We start from the raw sequence: 17,891 nt of genomic DNA on the forward strand, positions 1-17,891 counted from the left end.
GATGCCACCCAGCCCTGGTTGGATGATTTGCACTCTCGAACCCTCTCCCGGTCCCTTGTTAAGGCCTCGGGTTAAAGATGGGCCTGCAATATAGGAGAGCTGGAATCAATACCAGGTTGTCTTTATGTTTTCCCACCTCCCTTGGCCTCAACTCCTTCCTCCCCCTTGGGCCTTCTCCTCACCTTAATTTTGTAAAAGGTGGATTCTCCGTCCTGCTCCTCGTGACAGTGGCGCGTAGATGTGGGGGGCGAGCAGCGACCAAGTTACTTCACTGGTGCAAGCCCCCCTGTGGGAATCCAGGCCTGCTGCGACTCTGTAGGTTTGCTGCTTTACAGTCTTTATATGCAGTTCTTATGTTCCTCTTAGTTCGAATAATAATGTCTTGCTTCTTTCCTTTTAGGTATGGAAAGGTATTTTGGTGTTGTCATGCAGTTTGAAGATGAGCATGGGCCGGTAGGCGAAAGCGCGGTGTGCGCGATGCTGTCCGGTGAGTAATGCGCGATACGCGGTGCTGTTTCGCCTTTTATACTGCTAACCTGTGTCTTTTCTCTCCTTGCAGGTTGCGATGTTCCTCGCCGAGCGCTGTAATGTTCCAGCGATGATACTGACCAGGAGATGACTACCCAGGTGAGAATTGTGTGGCTTTCTTCATTCGGGAGGAAACGTGAGTAAACGCTTACTAATGCTGCCTTTCTTTCTCCTCTTTCGAGGTTATGGTGTTCCAGGATGCATGCGGTGCCGGATGACAGAGTTCGTACCTTCAGGTGAGTGCAACTGAAGTCGGTGATGGATTGAAGACAGAATACTGTTCCAGGTAAGTTTCGTAGTGTTCTCTCTCTCTCTGCAGGTCCTTGGTTTCAGGTAAACTGGCATCAAAGATCTGGACACGGTGAGCGTTACGCTGCCCACAGCAGAATAACACAAAGCATGTTCTGCTGTTTGGGTGCGGTTTAAATAGTCTCAGGTAAAGTAGTCCAGGTAAAATAGTCCCAGGCCTGCGACACCCAAAGTAGTCCAGGTAAAGTAGTCCCAGGCCTGCCACACCCAAAAGACTAGACCGCAAGCTCAGTTCCTTGTAACTGAGCTATGTGTGTGCCTCCATGTTGGTTGAACCCTCCCACAAGTTAAATAGTCCCAAATAAATAGTCCCATTCTAATGTTGGCCTTCATGATGGTTATGAGCCTGGCACCAAAGGCACCAGGACTGACTCCAAGAGAGTCTTGGATGAGGTTTTAAGGCCTTTGACCTGGCCCTAACTGGAAGGCTGACTTGCTAATGAGGGGCAGGGCCAAGGGTCATGACAGAATCCCAGAGAACAGTACAAACTCAATGCCAACTTCAGACACTAATTGACACTGAAACGTTGAGGTGATGGAGTGTCCTTTTAATTGGTGAGAAGCTAATATCGAGACAAGCTCACCCGCACCTGGTTGTTCAGTCTGCATGCTGCTTACGTAGTCGGAAAGTTACTGATGGGGGTTAGCAGCGAGCCAATTGTAGAGGACCATGTAGGTGGGGGTTCTATAGTTTTGTAACCAATGGGACGCTGAACATTTGATGACGTTCATAGTGGCCATTTTGAAGGGAGGGCTTAGTTTTCCCACCTGTTGTTGGCTATTCAATTATTTCTCTGCTACTCTATACAGATATTACACCTATACTTAGTAGTTTACTTAGAGCCAATCCCGCTTCCCGATAGGTTTTAGAAGCTCACACGTCAGTAGTGATAGATTTGGTCTATCAAAAATATGTTTTTTCTTAAATTAGTTGAGAGTTGAGTATCAAGCGATTGCTGATGTTCGTTGTACTCCCTGTTTTACTTACTTACATTAAAACAGACAAACTTTTTTGCCAAGCTATTTGTGTCGTCTGAATTATTGATGTTTGATTAAAATCTGCATCCCCATCCATCTCCAGGGTATTGCTACTCATCTTAAAGGGCTGGAAGTCTCCAGTTCACCGCCATTCCTGTTGCCTCTGTTCCGACCTCCAGCAATGTTTCTTCAGGGAATGCCCTGGAACTTGAGTTATTAAGGATGAAATTGGCATTTGAATACTGCAAGTTGGAAATAGAAGTTGAGCTTAAGAAAGAGGAGTTGGCACAACAAGTGGAGCTCAAGAATAGGGATCTTGAACTCAAAGACAAGGACCTTCAACTTAAGAACAAGGACACTGAATGTCAGAAAATCCAGCTCGAGAAAGCTCGAATGGAGACTTCAGCGAAACCAGTTGAGAGTGTCAGGTCCACAGCCACCAAGTTTATGAAATATTTGGTTGCTGTTGTCCAGAGGGTTCTGATATCCTCCAATGGATTGAAGCGTTTGAGATGGCATGTGCGATTCATGATGTTGATAAAAGAGATTGGGCTAAGTGTTTGTTAAGCAGAGTGCCTCAGACTGGATATGACTGTATTCTGAAACTGAGTGTGGAAGAAAGGGGTCAGTATGAGTGCATGAAGTCTGCGTTGATTGCCAAGTTTGGCAAGACACTGACCCAATACCTTAAAAGGTTCAGGGAATTTAAGAAACAAGAGAATGTGTCTTGAATTGGGCGAGTGCGGCGAACATGAACATGATGGGGTGGATTGATGGTTACAAAGTGAAAACGTTTGTTGAGCTGTCACACCTTTTGTTTTTTTTTAGCATTTTTCAGAAGCCTGGTCACCAGAGCTGCATCAGTATGTTGCTGACCAGAAAATTTTAGATCCCTTTAAGCTGGCCAGGCTGGGTGACAAGTGGGTCTCCCACTGGGTGTCTCCTAAGGACTCCAGTGGGAAGGACAAGGACAAAGAAAAGGGGCTCTCTCAGAAAGCTGAGAAGTCCCAGAAGCAATCCCAGTCGAGTAAACTAAAACCTTCCTCTCCTAAGACCTAAATATCTAGTGGGGATAAGTCCTGTGTGGGTGGGAATAAGAGTAGAGGCCCACCACCTTCCAAAGCAGGCTCCCAGTGGTTCCAGTTGCGTACCACGCACTCCTGGCATTGGCTGGAAATGTGGGGCTCTGGTTCACAAGAAGGGTGACCCCAAGTAAAAGGTAAGGCACTTGGAGTCCAGGCTGTCAGCCTGACCTACCCTTACCCCAGGTCTGAGGTGGAGGCCACTGTCCTCCCCTCCTCTACCGGGATCACATTGGGTGCCCCAGTAGAGATTTCCCTAGTATCCCTTGGGGCCTGGAACCAGTACGCAGAAGTACTGGTGACAATCCCACAGAACACCTGTAGGTTTTTGAAAAGTGTCCTCTTGAATGGCCATCCTTCTACTGGTTTGAGAGACACTGGGACAAGCATGACAGTGGTGGACAGGACCCTGCTCAAGTCAGAGGACTATGTAGGTGCTTCTCTGAGAACCACCAAGTTAGCTGGTGGGCCTCCCAAATTATCGCCTGTAGCCTTGGTCAACATTACGATTGGAGACAAGACAGCAAAGCTTCCTGTCCTGGTTCAGGACAACGTGCCTGCTAACATTTTGTTAGGAAATGATTTGGTAGAAATGGGGATGATCTCGGATGGTCTACCCATGGCTGCTGCGGCGGTCACCCGATCACAGGTCACACAGGGTCCGGTTGCGAGACTGGTACCCTTGCCGACAGGGAAACCCAAGGCACCACAATGACGGAAGAGCAAGAAGGCAGCCTCTGCGAAAGGGACTCCTTCTCTTCCCGCTGTTCCTACAGAAGCCATTGGGATCCATGCTCCGGACGGGCTGGGCCCAGTGGTAAACCCAAACTCCACTCCCGAGGGAGACAAGGCAGAAGACCCTCCTGCAGGAGAGGTGCTCAACCCGGGGGACCACCCCAGCCTTCAATGCCTGTTGGCTGAAGGGGGACCCTCCCGGGCAGACTTCTGTAAGGGTCACAGAGAGTGCCACTCTCTTGAGGGTCTGAGGAAACAGGCCCTGTCCCAGGCACAGGGAGAAGTGCCAAGGATAGTCCGGATCGATTGGGAGGGTGAGCTCCTTATTAGTGAGCCCACTAAGCCTGAACCTGGTGCCCTCAAGAGGTTGGTGGTACCCCAGGTTTACAGGTGCATGAGGTGCCCTTGTCTGATCATCTTGGTACCAAGAAGACAAAGTAAAGGCTCTCTGCCCATTTCTACTGGCCCCGGATGGGAGTAGAAGTGGAGTCCCACTGTAAGACATGCCCAACTTGTCAGTTGTCTGGCAAGACTAGAGGCATTGTTATTGCCCGACTGCAGCCGTTGCCAGTGGTTGGCACACCATTTGAGAGGGTGGGCATCGACATTGTCAGTCCACTTGACACTCCCACTTCAGGTGGACATTGGTTCATCCTGATCTTGGTTGATCATGCCACCAGGTACCCTGAGGCTATACCCCTTCGGACTATTACTGTCATGGTGGTTGCCAGGACTCTCCTGGGCATTTTCACCCGTGTTGGATTCCCTAAGGAGGTTGTCTCTGAAGAGGATCCAACTTCATGTTGAGTTACATGAAAAACATGTGGAAAGAGTGTGGGGTAACCTACAAGTTCTCCACCTCTAACCATTCCCAGACCAATGGTCTGGTCAAGAGATTTAATAAAACTCTCAAGGGCATGATAGGCGCTTTGGAAAAGCCCCTAAGGAGGAAATGGGATCTCCTCCTACCATGCCTGCTGTTTGCTTACAGAGAGGTACCTCAAGAGGGTGTTGGTTTCAGCCCCTTTGAGTTACTCTTTGGACATCCAGTGAGGGGGCCCCTTGCCTTGATCAGAGAAGGTTTGGAAGCCACCCCTCCAGGTCCTGCCAAGCAAGTAGGGGACCATGTGTAAGGCCTCAGATGGAGGATGACACAAATGATGGTTCAGGCGACAGCGGATCTCAAGGCCAGCCAGGAATTGAACAAGTACTGGCATAACCTTAAATCATCACAAGTCGATTGGACTCCAGGACAGGAGATCCTTGTGATGGAGGCTACCAAGCCTAGGGCTTTGACAGATAAGTGGACTGGACTCTTCAGGATAATCTCCAAGATGGGCCAGGTGAACTATCTGGTTGACATGGTAGTCCCTGGGGCAAGCCCTCATGTATTCCACGACAACAGGCTCAAGCCTTTCCACAGGCAAGGAGAAGTCTCATGTCTCTTGCTGGCTTCAGAGCAAGAAGAGGATGAGAGTGAGCCCCTTACTTATTTTCTGCATAGCAACCCTCAGGATGGCTCAGTGGAGGGAGTGCATCTCTCTCCAGATCTGACGTCAGAGAAGCAGAGGGCCTGCAGGGCTTTGCTCCGGTAGTATGCCTCTCTTTTCTCACTGAAACCAGGCCTTACACTGTGGTGTAGGCACAAAATTGACACTGGTGACAGTGTGCCTGTCAAAGGCAGGTGCTACCATATGTCGGATACAGTTAAGAACCACATCCAGGCTGAGGTCGCCAAGATGTTAGATCTGGGTGTTATTGAACCCTCAACCAGTCCCTGGTCCAGTCCAGTGGTCCTTGTCCCCAAGGCAAGTTACAGGGCTGGTACCAAGGATTGGAGGTTCTGTGTGGACTACAGAGGAGTTAATGCAGTCACAAAAACTGGCGCGCACTCATTGCCCAGGGCTGATGAGCTTGTGGACACCATAGGTGCTGCCAAATTTGTGAGCACCTTTGACCTTACCTTAGGCTATTGGCAAATAGCTATGACGGACCATGCCAAGGAAAAGACTGCATTCTCAACACCTGTGGGGCTCTACCAGTTTAGAGTCATGCCTTTTGGGTTGAACATAAGACATCCTGCCCTCTCTCTCTTCTGCTTCCCCTCCTTCACCAACATCTCTTGGGCCCCCTTCAGCTGCCCCCCTTCTCTCCTCCCGTCTCCCCTGTCACACCTGATGACGTCTCTAGACTAGTCCGGTCTATGAAAGCCTCTTCCAAACAGGTGGACCCATGCCCCTTCAAAAACCATCAAGGACAATATTGACACTCTCGCTCCAGCCTTGGCCGACCTCTGCAACCTCTCTTTCGCCACTGGAGTTTTCAGATGTATGCACAGAGTCAAGCGGGACATGTCCAATGCGATATGTAAGAGTTTGCTTTGTTACTCTCAGTCGCCCTCTTCCTCAGCCCAGTGTTTGTGTAAAAAAGGGGGGTTGGGGATTGGGACATCAGAGAATCCTATGAAATAGGAGGGATCATGGTATGGGAAAGGCAGGAATATACTGCGTCCCACCATCGGCTGTCCCACTCCCACTTCATGAAGACCCCTCACTGAGGTGATCCTCTCGCACTAGTCCACCCCCAGGAACTGGATCCAAAAGCGATGGCTGTGTCCTGGCCACCTGGATGACAAGTCCCTGAGGACTAGCAAGTGAGACACCCTTTGGTTTCTGGCACATGCCAAGGATGGATAATACATCAACAGAGGAGTTTAAAGAGGTTGAGGAGCAAGTGTGTGGTCTAACAATAGCTCTGAATGAAGAAGAATGGCAGATGCAAGTCAGGGAGGATGTTTTGTGGAGTTTGGTGATGAAATGGAATGCAAGAGGTTGGCCGGAAAAGGAACATGTAGAGGAAAGATTTTGTGGGTATAGGGATGAATTGTCAATTGAAGGTAATTGGATATTAAGAGGTTCGAGGGTGGTACCTCCAGAGAAAATCAGGTTGCAGATTGTTCAATTAGCACACAAAGGTAATCCAGGTATTACTGTGACTAAACAGAAAGTGAGTGAAAAATGTTGGTGGTCATCAATGGATGTTCATATTGAAAGAGTTTTTCAGCAATGTGTGCCATGCAGCAACTGGAGGATTACCCTTGACACCTATTCCTGTACCAAAAGGGCCATGGCTGGAATTGAGTATTGACATTTTGGGTGGTTCATAGGAAGGTTTGGGACAGGGTAATCGTTTTCTGATTGTGATGATCGATAGGTACACATGTAGGCCAGAAGTGGCGATTGTGGACAGGGTGACATCTAAGAAGAGTTTTTGGAAAATATTTTTGGGAAAGGAGGGTGTGACCAAGGAAATACTGAGTTACAATGGTCCTCAATTTGATTCCAGAAAAATAAAAGAGTTTGCTGCAAAATATGGGTTTTCGTTGGAAACTGGGGGCTAGATCTGTGGCAACGCGCGTTTTGGAAGCAAGACCACGATGAGCAACACAGGTTCAAATCCTGGATACGTGCGCGAAACCGATCTCGGGATTAAGCACGTTATAAATAACTTGCACTTCACGATCCGAATGTACAAGGACTAGTAGTATCGTTCCTCCCTACCCCCATTACCTTGTTGAGCCTTGAGACACACGTGTATAGGCGCATAATTTACCAATAAAATTAAATTAAAATAAATAAACATTCATCATTATATCATGCAGAAACTAATGGCATGGTGGAAAGGCTGAATAGGGTGGTGAGTGAGTGTATACAGTTGGCTTTAGCAAATTGACTTAATTGGAAGGATTATTTAGGTGACTTGTTATGGAGCATGAGAGTGACAATGCATAGTGCCACAGGTGTGTTGCCTTTCCGGCTTATGGGGGGCAGAGACACCAACAGTTAACTATTTCCTTCGTGGGTGAATGGAAGATTGGGGACTAAGAGTGTGAGTAAAGGTTTCGTAGCTGGTAAAATGATGGAAAAACAAGGAGTATCACGACAAGAAATTCAAAGGTAGCATTAACAAGAGTTTAGGCAAAGGATACTGTGTTGGTTGGTGATTGTGCAAGAGTGAGGAAGGGCAGAGAAAGTAGGAAAGGTATGTCAAAGTTTTCTGGTCCTATGAGAGTGGTGCAATGTTTTAGAAGTGCTGTTAAGGTGGGGACGGCACGGTCTGTAATCTTAGTAGGGTTAAGTGTGGGAGTGGAGCAGGAGCGTTAAAGAGAATTGAGAACAGTGAAAGGAAATGGGACCTTTGGAACCATGAGCTGTGGAAAGAAAGTAGAGCTAATATGGAGGGGAGTAGTTACGTGGGTGGGATAAGTGACATGTTACATGATGAGGCGTTGAATGAGAGTAATGATGGTAGAGTTGATAGTGAAGTTAGGAGTAAAAGATTGCCAAAGAAGTTCAAAGATTTTGTTGTATACAAAAAAATAAAGTAATGGTAGTGTTGTAGTTAATTACAATGATATATATATATATATATTGGGTTTCGCTATGTTAATTTATTGCTTTGCTGTCTGTTTATTGTTTTATTTTTTGGGAGGGGGAATGTGTAGTATGGAGCATGTATAGAATGCATGGAATGTTAGGTGTGTGGGAGGTAATATATAATTAAATTAGGAATGTTATGGTTCAACTGGGACAGTTGAGAGATCAGTTGTTCCTGCTGATGGGGGCTGACGGGGTGGTGGCCGTGGGGTACTTACTACTGGAACTCTAATCCTTAATGAAACCCTTAAGGATAATGGGTTGTGTGCGTCATTGTTCACTTCAAGTGGGGCAGGCTGCCTTATAAATGGGCCACGTGAGGCTTGATTTAAAGAAAGGGGGCTGGGCACCAAGTTGTTTGGGAGACGGGGAGTAGCGGAAGAAGAGATCATGGCGTAGAAGGATGCAAAGACAACTCAGCAGGTTAGGCGACTGTTGCACGTTTAGACTTCTCTAAAATCCTATGGCTATTTTACCTGCTGCAAAACGTGCTGTAGACTGGCTTTCGACCTGTGGGTGGGCACTGTTCCGGTGTGGGAATGTCTGCCCCCTTAGCAAAAATCAAAATCTGGCACCTATGGATATGTGTACTACAAAGTCGAGCATCAACACTCCAGATAAGAAGAAAATGCTCAGACTGGGTAATCAAAAAGATCGTTATAGTATTGGCATAAACGAAGGACTAAAAGGTTTCTCTTCGTGAGAGGACCACCGTTTTGCACACTTTTCTCTGAGACCTGGACTAGCTTACGATACGTAGTCAAAAAAATATAAATTCGATCAAAAATATTCGATTGATATTCCTTTTTCGTATACCTAAGACTTTTTTCAGGAGTGCCGCTGCTTTTCTTCTTGAAGCGGATTGGCTGCCGTACGTCATTCCTGTAAATGAAACCTCTACCGGCCGTCACGTGGTCTAACGGTGGTCGCATGATCTCATAGCTGGCGGCCATATTGAAATGTAAACATCTCAATTGGAGTCGACGTCTTTCCTGCATGAAATAGTTGGTCATTCTGTGGATTTGACTACCTGCCGTTGTGCACGAGTGCAAAACCATGTTGAAATTAATTCATAATGTTACATTTTTGGATATATTTAAAAATGTTACTATTTTTTTAAAGTTACAGCGGGGCAAAACTTCGTTTGAAAATATCCCAGAGCTGGACATTAGTTTCGCGTAAATGAATGTATCCGAGTTTCTCGTAGTCATAGCGCAATTGTGTTCAATACATGGGAGAGAGCGGCCTTTGCTTCCAGTTCGGGGCCTCTCTAACCACCCTCCTCTTCACCTCCATGCTCGGGTTTCTGCACGCTGACGTAAGTTACGTGGGCGGTGTTCTCTGCGCAGCATATAAACCTTCGCCCGCCGCCATTTCCTTCCATTCGACCAGAAGGCGATCGCTAAGAAGGTAACTGCGCGGGGTTTTCTTTATATGTGAGTGATTCTCCCAAGTTTCACGCTAGTAGCCCCCACGGGGTCTACTTTAGCTCACTCTGCTTCGTGTACTGTTACTCGCTCTTCCGTGGGCCCCCAACGTACACAGCCAGCCCGGGCCTGCTCCAATCCGTACTTGCCTCGTGGCCATCAGCATGCTTCCCCCCCCCACCCCTGCTTTCTCTTGATACCGCAAGCCCTGGCTTCTATGAAGCCATTGGCGGGATTATTTAGACCACCCTGGCACAATGTGTCGGTAGGCCACGTGTTCCTCCGTGGATTGTATTTGGGGTTTTCTTCGATTCGTAAACGATCATAAAGCGGCACATACAAACACCCGAATTTCACAAGATAATCTTATAGATGGGGGTTCGAATAAACTTCTCCGGGCTCGTGGGGGGGCCCATTAAAATACGCCTGCCCTTACCTTTTCACTAGGGGTGGGGTGGACAGTTGGGCACTCTTGGGTTGCTTAAATGGATGCAAATAAATGCCGTTTAATCCACTGGTTTTCGAACTGGCGGGGCGCGAGGCTCTTCCAAATAGGGGTACGGTGAGTGCTTTTGATCGGAAATATGGGCTGAAACATTAAAATGGCACTGAATATCAATGACTTTTATATAGGTATGAAAAATCGATTTTTGATCACTACTAAATAAAAAAGTGGTAATTGCTTGGTCGTAAAAATGCTAACACACATGAAGCAGAGTAAAGGGCAAAGCGGTGTATCTGCAACCCACTGAAAAGCGCACAAGCTAGGCAGTGGCCTTGAAACCAGGGGGCTGGCTCTCCTAGGGACCCCCACAGGATGTCTAGGGCGTGCCCCGAGACTCTTCGGAATGTTTTTAATATTAAAACCAATTAAGGTAACTGCTTTTAATAGAAAATATAAGCAGTTGAAGAGATACTGTATTAAGAGTCCGCCTCCCTCACCCTGTGTATATTTAGGCCCAACCCGTGTGTGGGGCGGGGGGGGCTGTCTCGCTTGCATCCGTTACATTGTATTTAAGGGCAACCCCGTCCCAACCGTCAGTTCGCCTGCTGCAATGTATTTTATTCAGAACTATAAAGCTGTTTTTTTTCCCCCCTCACTTGCAGGCAGGATGCAGGAGCTGCTCGTCCCGGCGCATGGGTAAGTGGCTTTCTAAAGTCAGGCCGGATTGCTCACGTGAGAGCCTGGATGATGATAGTTTACAGACTAGAGTTTCTGATTGCTTGTGGAGAGACCTCGCAGCGCACTGACTTGCTCCCCAGTGGAAGCATTTGTATCTCCTACCTCCCAGTAAACGAGCATGACTCATTTCCTTTCCCCCTTGTGTTTTAGGGGTTTTGTGGCGTTTGGGTCTCCATTTACCAGGCTTTCAGCTGCGGTGACTTGATCACATGGTATGTTTCCTGACTTCGTTTAGCCCTTGGTGTGGATTTGGTGACCGGTGGCAGATTATTATTCCACAATGTTCATGTGGCGTTCTGGGGCCATTTGCTACTTAAAACGCATGTTCTTGTTGCACCTCGGAAGTTTTTGGGAGTGTTTAATTTGAGTTCCACCCCCTTGCCACGCTTGAACGCATTGTTTATCATAATACCATCTTGGCACAAACGTCACCCCCGTCCCGTGTGCATTGTTGACTGGGATTGTTGCTGGACTGGGGGGTTTCTCCATTTTACACTGGCCTGTTTGCAGTGGGTTCATGCACCCTATTTTCCTGGTAACTTCTCTCGTCTTCCCTACAGAATCTTATTCGGGAGTCTGCGAATGCTAGGATCATGTGGGTTGCAGCCTACCAGATGTCTCCTGCGTCTTAGCTGCATGCCGACCTCCAGGTATGTACGTGGCGCAGTGTGGCAATATCTTGCATGTCACGTGGAATGTGTAGGATAACATAACGAGTTTCTGATGTTCACTGACGCTGCCTCGCAGCGCACTGATGCACTCATGATCCGTCTTAACCACTATGCCGTGCTCTTCAGTGTCTTGACCTCGCTTTTCTCCTTTGCAGAATAGTTGCCTTCAAGCTTGGGTCGCTGTTGACTGAAATGGCTATGGTGGATCTCCAACCTGGTTGTGAGTATTCTGTTACTTCAGTGCTGCGCAGCATTCATTGTGGCACATTGTAGTGAGAAATGTGATTTCAAGGGGTAATGTTAAGGTTCTCAGTTCCCAGGTAGGGGGATGGGCATAAATAAAACCGCGGCCTTTGACGAAGGGGAACAGACCTACAATCTGTAGAGCAAAGGGATTGCTTGGGGAGCAAAGGGATTGCTTGGGGAGCAAAGGGATTGCTTGGGGAGCAAAGGGATTGCTTGGGGAGCAAAGGGATTGCTTGGGGAGCAAAGGGATTGCTTGGGGGGGGGGGGGGGGGGAGAGCCATGGGTTTCTTATTGGGCTAGTAGTGCCTGTCCTAGAAGCATGATGAGGTAGGCGATGGGGGCGAGCGAGGCATGCTGGGGTAGGCGATGGTGTGAGAGGTCGATGGGAGTGCGTTTAGGCTTGTGCGCAAGGGATGGGTAGGTTTGGTGGGGATAGGATGTCCATGGTAACGGTGTAGAGGGAGATAGTTGCTGAGGTGTAATTGTTTTTGTGATCTTGATTGGGGGGTGGGGGGGCAGTCATTGTCTGCGAGCCGGTTTCAGGAGTCGTGCGTGTGGTAAGAGTTAGGCCAGTCCACTTGCATCGGAGGTACCTCAAGAAACCAAGAGTGCAGAATCGGGAATGGTTTGCATGAGTGGGTAGTTAGTGTCTGAGGGTGGGGAGGTGGTCCTAATAAATTGAGGCCAGAGGTTTGAGTGTATTACCACCGTGTCTGGAATGTATGAACGTACCTTCAACTTGAGGTGAGTGTTGGTCTTGAGGCTAATGAGCATGGTACACCTTCCAAGTGCATAACCTTAACTGTATGCAGCTTGCCATATTTATCAATGCCTCGGTTTTCAATTGCTACCGTGCACGCCTTTTCAAAACTGAGGTGGTCGGTGGCGCGTTACCTAATGTCGTATTGTCAACTTGAGCTGCTTATTTAGGCTACATGTTTGCACAAGTGATCACACAAACGGGCAGCGTCCTGTGAAAGTAGGCTGCATTGTGTAATTTTTCGTACAATGGCCTTATGTCTAGAGTTGTCATTGGGGTGATGTAAGTCTTAGTTTGATCTTGGGGTGAGGGGAGCTTGTGTATCCTGTTGCCGAAAGTACCACGTGAGCGCAACCCGTTCTAAAACCGTATGGGGGAAAGAGGACATTTGTGAAGTTGCTGCTTTTCCATGGAGTTCATAGTTTGCTTAGCTCAGCCACCGTCCTTGGTCAATTGGGTCCGAAGTCAGATGGTACTAGTTAATGAGCATCAGAGGCAGGTTGCTAGGCCCTCCACGCCACTGGGGCCACTCAGCTGGCGGACCAATCTGCTCTACTGCTAGGCGCCGATCGCTCCCTGGCACAGTGGGTGTGCTACCTACCCATGGCGTGCGGTAACCCAGTGGTCTTCAAACTGGGCTCGGAGCTGATCCCGGGGAGATGAGAAACTATCTATTCCCCCCCCCCCCCCCCCAAAAAATGAGTTCCATCTTTTTTCTGTATGAGGCAGTGTGTTCAAAGGTGGTTGTTACACTTGGGGCCTACATGATGAGATTTTACAGACTAGAGTTTCTGATTTCCTGTGAAGTCAACTCGCAGCGCACTGAGGGCCCCGAGGCTGCAGCATGTGTTCCCTGCCCCTTCTTGGGATGGTGCTCTTGACGGTTTTTCTTTTCTTTACAGGAAGCAGCGGAGAGTCTTTGATTGGTGAGTGATTTTAAATTTGCTGGCCTTGGCTTGCCAAGTCTATTTTGTCCAGTTTAGCATAAAAGCAAAATGTATAATTTACGTTGTTAATCTCGCAGGTGTTAACGGCACCCTGCAAACTACTGTTCACCCATAATTGATTTGGGGGGGCAGAGGGCCTGTACCCAAATCGTGTTGCTCCTGTTACACCGAATGTCGCCTTATTAACATGGTGTAAAATGGAGTTGGAAAAATACAAAGGGTTCGCATTTAAAAACCTCGTGCTAAATCTAACGCGCCTGTACACACGTGTGGGTGGTTAATGGCTGTGGGCTCATAGACCAGCAGTTAACATAAATTGGACCTAGCCCCATACGGATAATAGTGGGCTAAACCTCTTTCCGGTCTCGACATAAACAGCTTTCCAGGTGTGTAACATCTTGGTGAAGTTGAAGTACTTCTGGACATGTCTTTGAATGGCAAGTGGTTTTCCAGAGCGGTTTCATGCAAGGGTTATTGAGGGTCTTGGAATTTGAACTCGCCCATTATGTCAAAACGCTTTATATGGTAGATCGGTACAATGGAGCAGATTGGAGAGAGAAAATGGGCAAAATAAATGGGTGCATGGCACACCACTTGTTTTGTCACACTTACAACTGGGTTGTTGTTGCGGTGGGTTACTTTGCTGCTGTACATGATGACTAAACTTTTTTCCCCGGCATATCGACCGTGATGACTTTGGAAGCTTAAGCCAATTATGTCTGATACGCCAGCAAAGTGCCCGACACCTGGTATACTTTCTGGGTGTCCCAACCATGGTAACGTTCCTTATTTTGTTTGCCTCCGCAGTATTGGCCGCCTGGATGCTACTGGGTCCAGCCGTCGGCAGTGCATCCTGTTAAAGGTAGGTACCATTTTACCTATTACTGTCTTGTCTAAGGCTTACTTGTGTTTGGATTTATTGACCTATTGGTCGGCATCTTCACGTGGGGTGGTCGCCAGTAGCAAAAGTTGCGGAGAGATGAAAAATGGTTTCTGACGGGCAGACGAGTGAGTGGACGGTGTTTTCCATCGATGAGAGGGAGGGCTGTAAACCGGTTTGTAGAGGGCTAATAAATGACAATGGAAAGACTTTGCTGAAGGAGCTTGGATAAGCAGGGATGGGGCAGAGGTTATAGGGGATCCTCTTCAAAATGGGGGTGAAAGATGCACGTTGGAAGAATTTAAGCCCTAAATTTGTCAAGGCGAGTGATGGGCTTGCCTAGGGGCTCACTCGCCAACTTCTGCGGAAGAGCAAAGGGACTTTAGTGGTGGGGTCGTCCAGTGGCAGGAAGCGGGTGCCGATGTCTGTGTATATAGTAATATCTTAGAATGCTTACTTGGCACTGAGGGCTAATGGTCTTGTGGATATTTCGATAACACCTAGTTGGCTTCATACATCCACCCGCATCAGTCATCAACGTGGGCAGTAGGGTAGCCTTGGCACCGAACCCCAAAAGCTCGAAGGAAGTTGCGAAGCCCATTTGCTCGCACTTTGTAATTCAAGGTTTTGGGATTTTGTTTTAGTCCTCCCCTGGGCATGTCTTGTATGTGGGTGACACTCCGCAGCCCATACTGCCAACTAGAGCGGGGGGAGGGCACACCCCAGCTCTTTAAGTATTATGGGCTTTGTAACAGGCTGAAAGGTTTTCCTTTAGCGGCGCAAACGTTTGGTCATTATCAAAATGTTACAGCTAAAATTCATTCGACCTGTGCCCAATACATCCAGAAAATACACCCCTTTCTTAGGTGGCCACATAGTACACCTGTTTTCACCACACTTGATTGCTGCGTTGTGTTTGGTTACTTTGCTGCTGTACATGATGACTAAACTTTTTTCCCCGGCATATCGACCGTGATGACTTTGGAAGCTTAAGCCAATTATGTCTGATACGCCAGCAAAGTGCCCGACACCTAGTATACTTTTCTGGGTCTCAACCATGGTAACGTTCCTTTTTTGCCTCCGCAGGAGAACAGCCGCCTGGATGCTACTGGGTCCAGCCGTCGGCAGTGCATCACGTGAAAGGTACCTTTTGCTTATTACTGTAGTCTAAGGCTTACTTGTGTTTTGGAAGTATTGACCTATTGGTCTTGATGTCACGACATCTGTCATTTTGCTTTTACTGGGATGCATTTTATGAAATGACCCTGTCATTGAATGGTATCATTCAATCTCCTGCGTGAATAGAGCAAGGTATGGGGGCTACCCTGTTATATTTTCCCCGTTGAGTTAGTTATTTGGTGAGTACCGTGCTATTCTTGTAAGGTCCATATTTATTTTGGACTAGGACTTCATGATTGCTGTTTCAGACTTCGTCTAAAACACTCAAAGGTTTTAGACCCCTGCCCTAATACTCAGTTGAGTAGTTGCTGGTTTATATGATGACTGAACCTTTTTTCCCCATCAGATCGACAGTGTTGATTTGTGGAACAAGCCAATTGTGTCTGATGAACCGGCAACTGTTTGATTATTTGATTGTTTGGGGCTTAGGGCTTACGATATGGAGTATGTAGGGTCACTTGATAGCACGTTTGTCGCCTGACCTCTACAACAAGGGATAGAAATGGGTGGGAGCTGTCGGCTTATGATTCTAGCCTATAAACCAGTTTGCTTGGAATTAGATGACTCATTGGCCCACTAATTTGACATGCAATGTTGGGTGTGGGAATGTGTAATGTGTGGAGGGAAACGTGGCAAATACTAAGCAAGTTTAATTGGTCTCAGAATAAAGCATGATGTGCTTACAGATCCTGAGGCTTGAAGTTGCCTCACTCAGTTTACTGTCCATGTACCTCCTTGTTCTTGCCTGGCCTCTACTGGGCCCCCATATTCCAACCGACTCCTGCCACTAATGGCGGTTTGGCACAGCAACAGTATTCCTGATAGTAGGCGTCCAGTCCTGTAATTCAGTAATAGTTTTTGGCGTCATAAATCCCCTTCACTGCTAACTTTTTGCTTCATGGGTTACTAGTTCATACAGTGGCCACACTAAGGTTTTATTGCCACCCATAGCTTTAATGGTCAGCCAAAGGACGAACCACAGCTAGAATTTTTGCAACCTGAAGATGGGGTTGGAGGTCCCAAATCTCCTTAGTATGTAGCTTATTCCAAGTAGTTACTTGGGGTAGGCTTCCACATTTAATTGAATAATGTATTATAATATAAAATCGGATTTTATACCTTTGCATTAGAGAACCGTTTTTATGGTGTACTCTTTGTTTCTTATACTTAGGTTGTCCTGAAAGATGTGGATGCATCATCTGCAGATGGACCAGGTAAGACTGGGCTGGTGGTGGCCTTGCTAAAGAGAACCGGGGCCTACATGATGAGATTTTACAGACTAGAGTTTCTGATTTCCTGTGAAGTCAACTCGCAGCGCACTGAAGGCTCGGAGCTTGTATCTAATAATTGTAATCCTTGTGCTTGTGGATGATACTGTTTTCTGTTGCAGGGGCTGATGCCAGGAGCTGAGTGTGGAGTGCAACTCGAGAAGTCTAGTTTGGTTGCCTTGTGCTGTAAACCAACTGTCCCTGCTGCATAGTTAAAGCTCCGGAAACGCAGCATTGCAGTTGCGAAAATGGGCATGGAAAGTAAACGTCTCCCTTGTAGAATTGTGAAGGAACAACTGAGGCACTGGTTGCCATGAAAATGCTTCCAAAAGCAGAGAGGCAATGGAGGCTGTTTTTTTGGATTGTTTTGTAACCTTGTGTTCGTTTGCAAATAAAAGTCTTGGCTTTTCTTTCACCCCTAGTCAGTCTGTTGTAGGTCTTTGAAAGGGCTCTACTTAACAGCATGGTTTTTTCTATTTCTTATAAACAAAACACACCCCTAAAGCTGAACTGTAAGTGATGGGCTCCCTAGATGGGTGCCACTTTTTTTGTGGGCAGGATGAACGGATTGCTTTTTATTGTACTTATTGAGAATACTGTGTTCTAGAAATTCAAATCTGCTACTGGGGTTGTATAGTGTATCTGCATCAGGGATCCTGGTAACTTGCCATTACTGTTTAACCGCATAGCCTGATCAGATCACGCGTGTGGGCTGCAGATGGACACTTGGTGTTAAAATGATATGGTTGAAGTAAGGTGGGAACATCTGATCATTCCCCTTTCATAAGCTCTATGGAAAAACATGGTGTACCTGTGTGCTGCATCAGTGGCCTGGCCTACTAGTGGCACAGCAGGTGTGTATAAGAGCCTGCAGCACTACATGCACCACTGGTCCCAAACCCTGTACTACTGAATGCCATTCCTGAGTTTGGGTAATGGTAAAAATACATCTGACTCCCCCCCCCCCCCCTCCCCCCACTATTGCACAGTCAGCTGTACTTGACCGTAAGAACCAACTACTCAAAGCCATGGACAAGGGCAAGTCCTCACTCCTCCTACTCCTTGATCTCTGTGGCCTTTGACTTGGTTGAACAGTCTTGTGTAAATACCTCACATTTCCTCCCAGGAAGACAACACATGGATCACTTCCTTCCTGGATGGCTGAGCCATGAGGGGTCTCAGACCATGCCTCAGCCTCTCCATCCCCCATTGAATGTGGAGTCCCACAAGGGTCCTGTACCCTGCACTTTCTAGTCTATTCA

The 17,891-nt window shown here is 47.4% G+C and overlaps 1 protein-coding gene, 1 long non-coding RNA gene and 3 other non-coding genes across 10 annotated transcripts in view; 4 read left to right on the plus strand and 1 right to left on the minus strand.

Moving 5' to 3' along the window:
- The window catches only part of LOC138521912 (polypeptide N-acetylgalactosaminyltransferase 6-like), a 555,359-nt gene extending 546,378 nt beyond the window's left edge, over nucleotides 1–8,981 (minus strand). For 2 of the 5 annotated variants that reach the window (XM_069635082.1, XM_069635080.1), the window contains exon 1: nucleotides 8,885–8,957. The gene's annotated coding sequence lies outside the window, so the exon portion shown is untranslated. Of the gene's footprint in view, nucleotides 1–8,544; nucleotides 8,722–8,884 lie in introns of those variants that run through there. The other 3 variants (XM_069635078.1, XM_069635079.1, XM_069635083.1) reach the window with 3 other exon arrangements.
- Nucleotides 8,982–9,433: 452 nt separating this feature from the next.
- Nucleotides 9,434–17,044, plus strand: LOC138521914 (uncharacterized). Of its 2 annotated transcripts, none has more exons than XR_011283169.1 (10): nucleotides 9,434–9,478; nucleotides 10,603–10,636; nucleotides 10,829–10,890; nucleotides 11,239–11,328; nucleotides 11,505–11,569; nucleotides 13,258–13,281; nucleotides 14,110–14,164; nucleotides 15,269–15,325; nucleotides 16,533–16,575; nucleotides 16,752–17,044. It is a non-coding gene; the product is annotated as an uncharacterized lncRNA (long non-coding RNA). The 2 variants fall into 2 exon arrangements; XR_011283170.1 differs by having other exon boundaries at nucleotides 9,462–9,504.
- Nucleotides 13,945–14,034, plus strand: LOC138522171 (small nucleolar SNORD12/SNORD106). The gene has a single exon (XR_011283272.1). It is a non-coding gene; the product is annotated as a small nucleolar SNORD12/SNORD106 (small nucleolar RNA).
- LOC138522172 (small nucleolar SNORD12/SNORD106) lies at nucleotides 15,110–15,199 on the plus strand. The gene has a single exon (XR_011283273.1). It is a non-coding gene; the product is annotated as a small nucleolar SNORD12/SNORD106 (small nucleolar RNA).
- LOC138522173 (small nucleolar SNORD12/SNORD106) lies at nucleotides 15,669–15,757 on the plus strand. Its single transcript, XR_011283274.1, has one exon. It is a non-coding gene; the product is annotated as a small nucleolar SNORD12/SNORD106 (small nucleolar RNA).
- Nucleotides 17,045–17,891: the final 847 nt, after the last annotated feature.

The sequence above is a fragment of the Ambystoma mexicanum genome, chromosome 13 (assembly GCF_040938575.1).
Source record: "Ambystoma mexicanum isolate Mex_15411 chromosome 13, UKY_AmexF1_1, whole genome shotgun sequence".
Lineage (NCBI taxonomy): Eukaryota > Metazoa > Chordata > Amphibia > Caudata > Ambystomatidae > Ambystoma > Ambystoma mexicanum.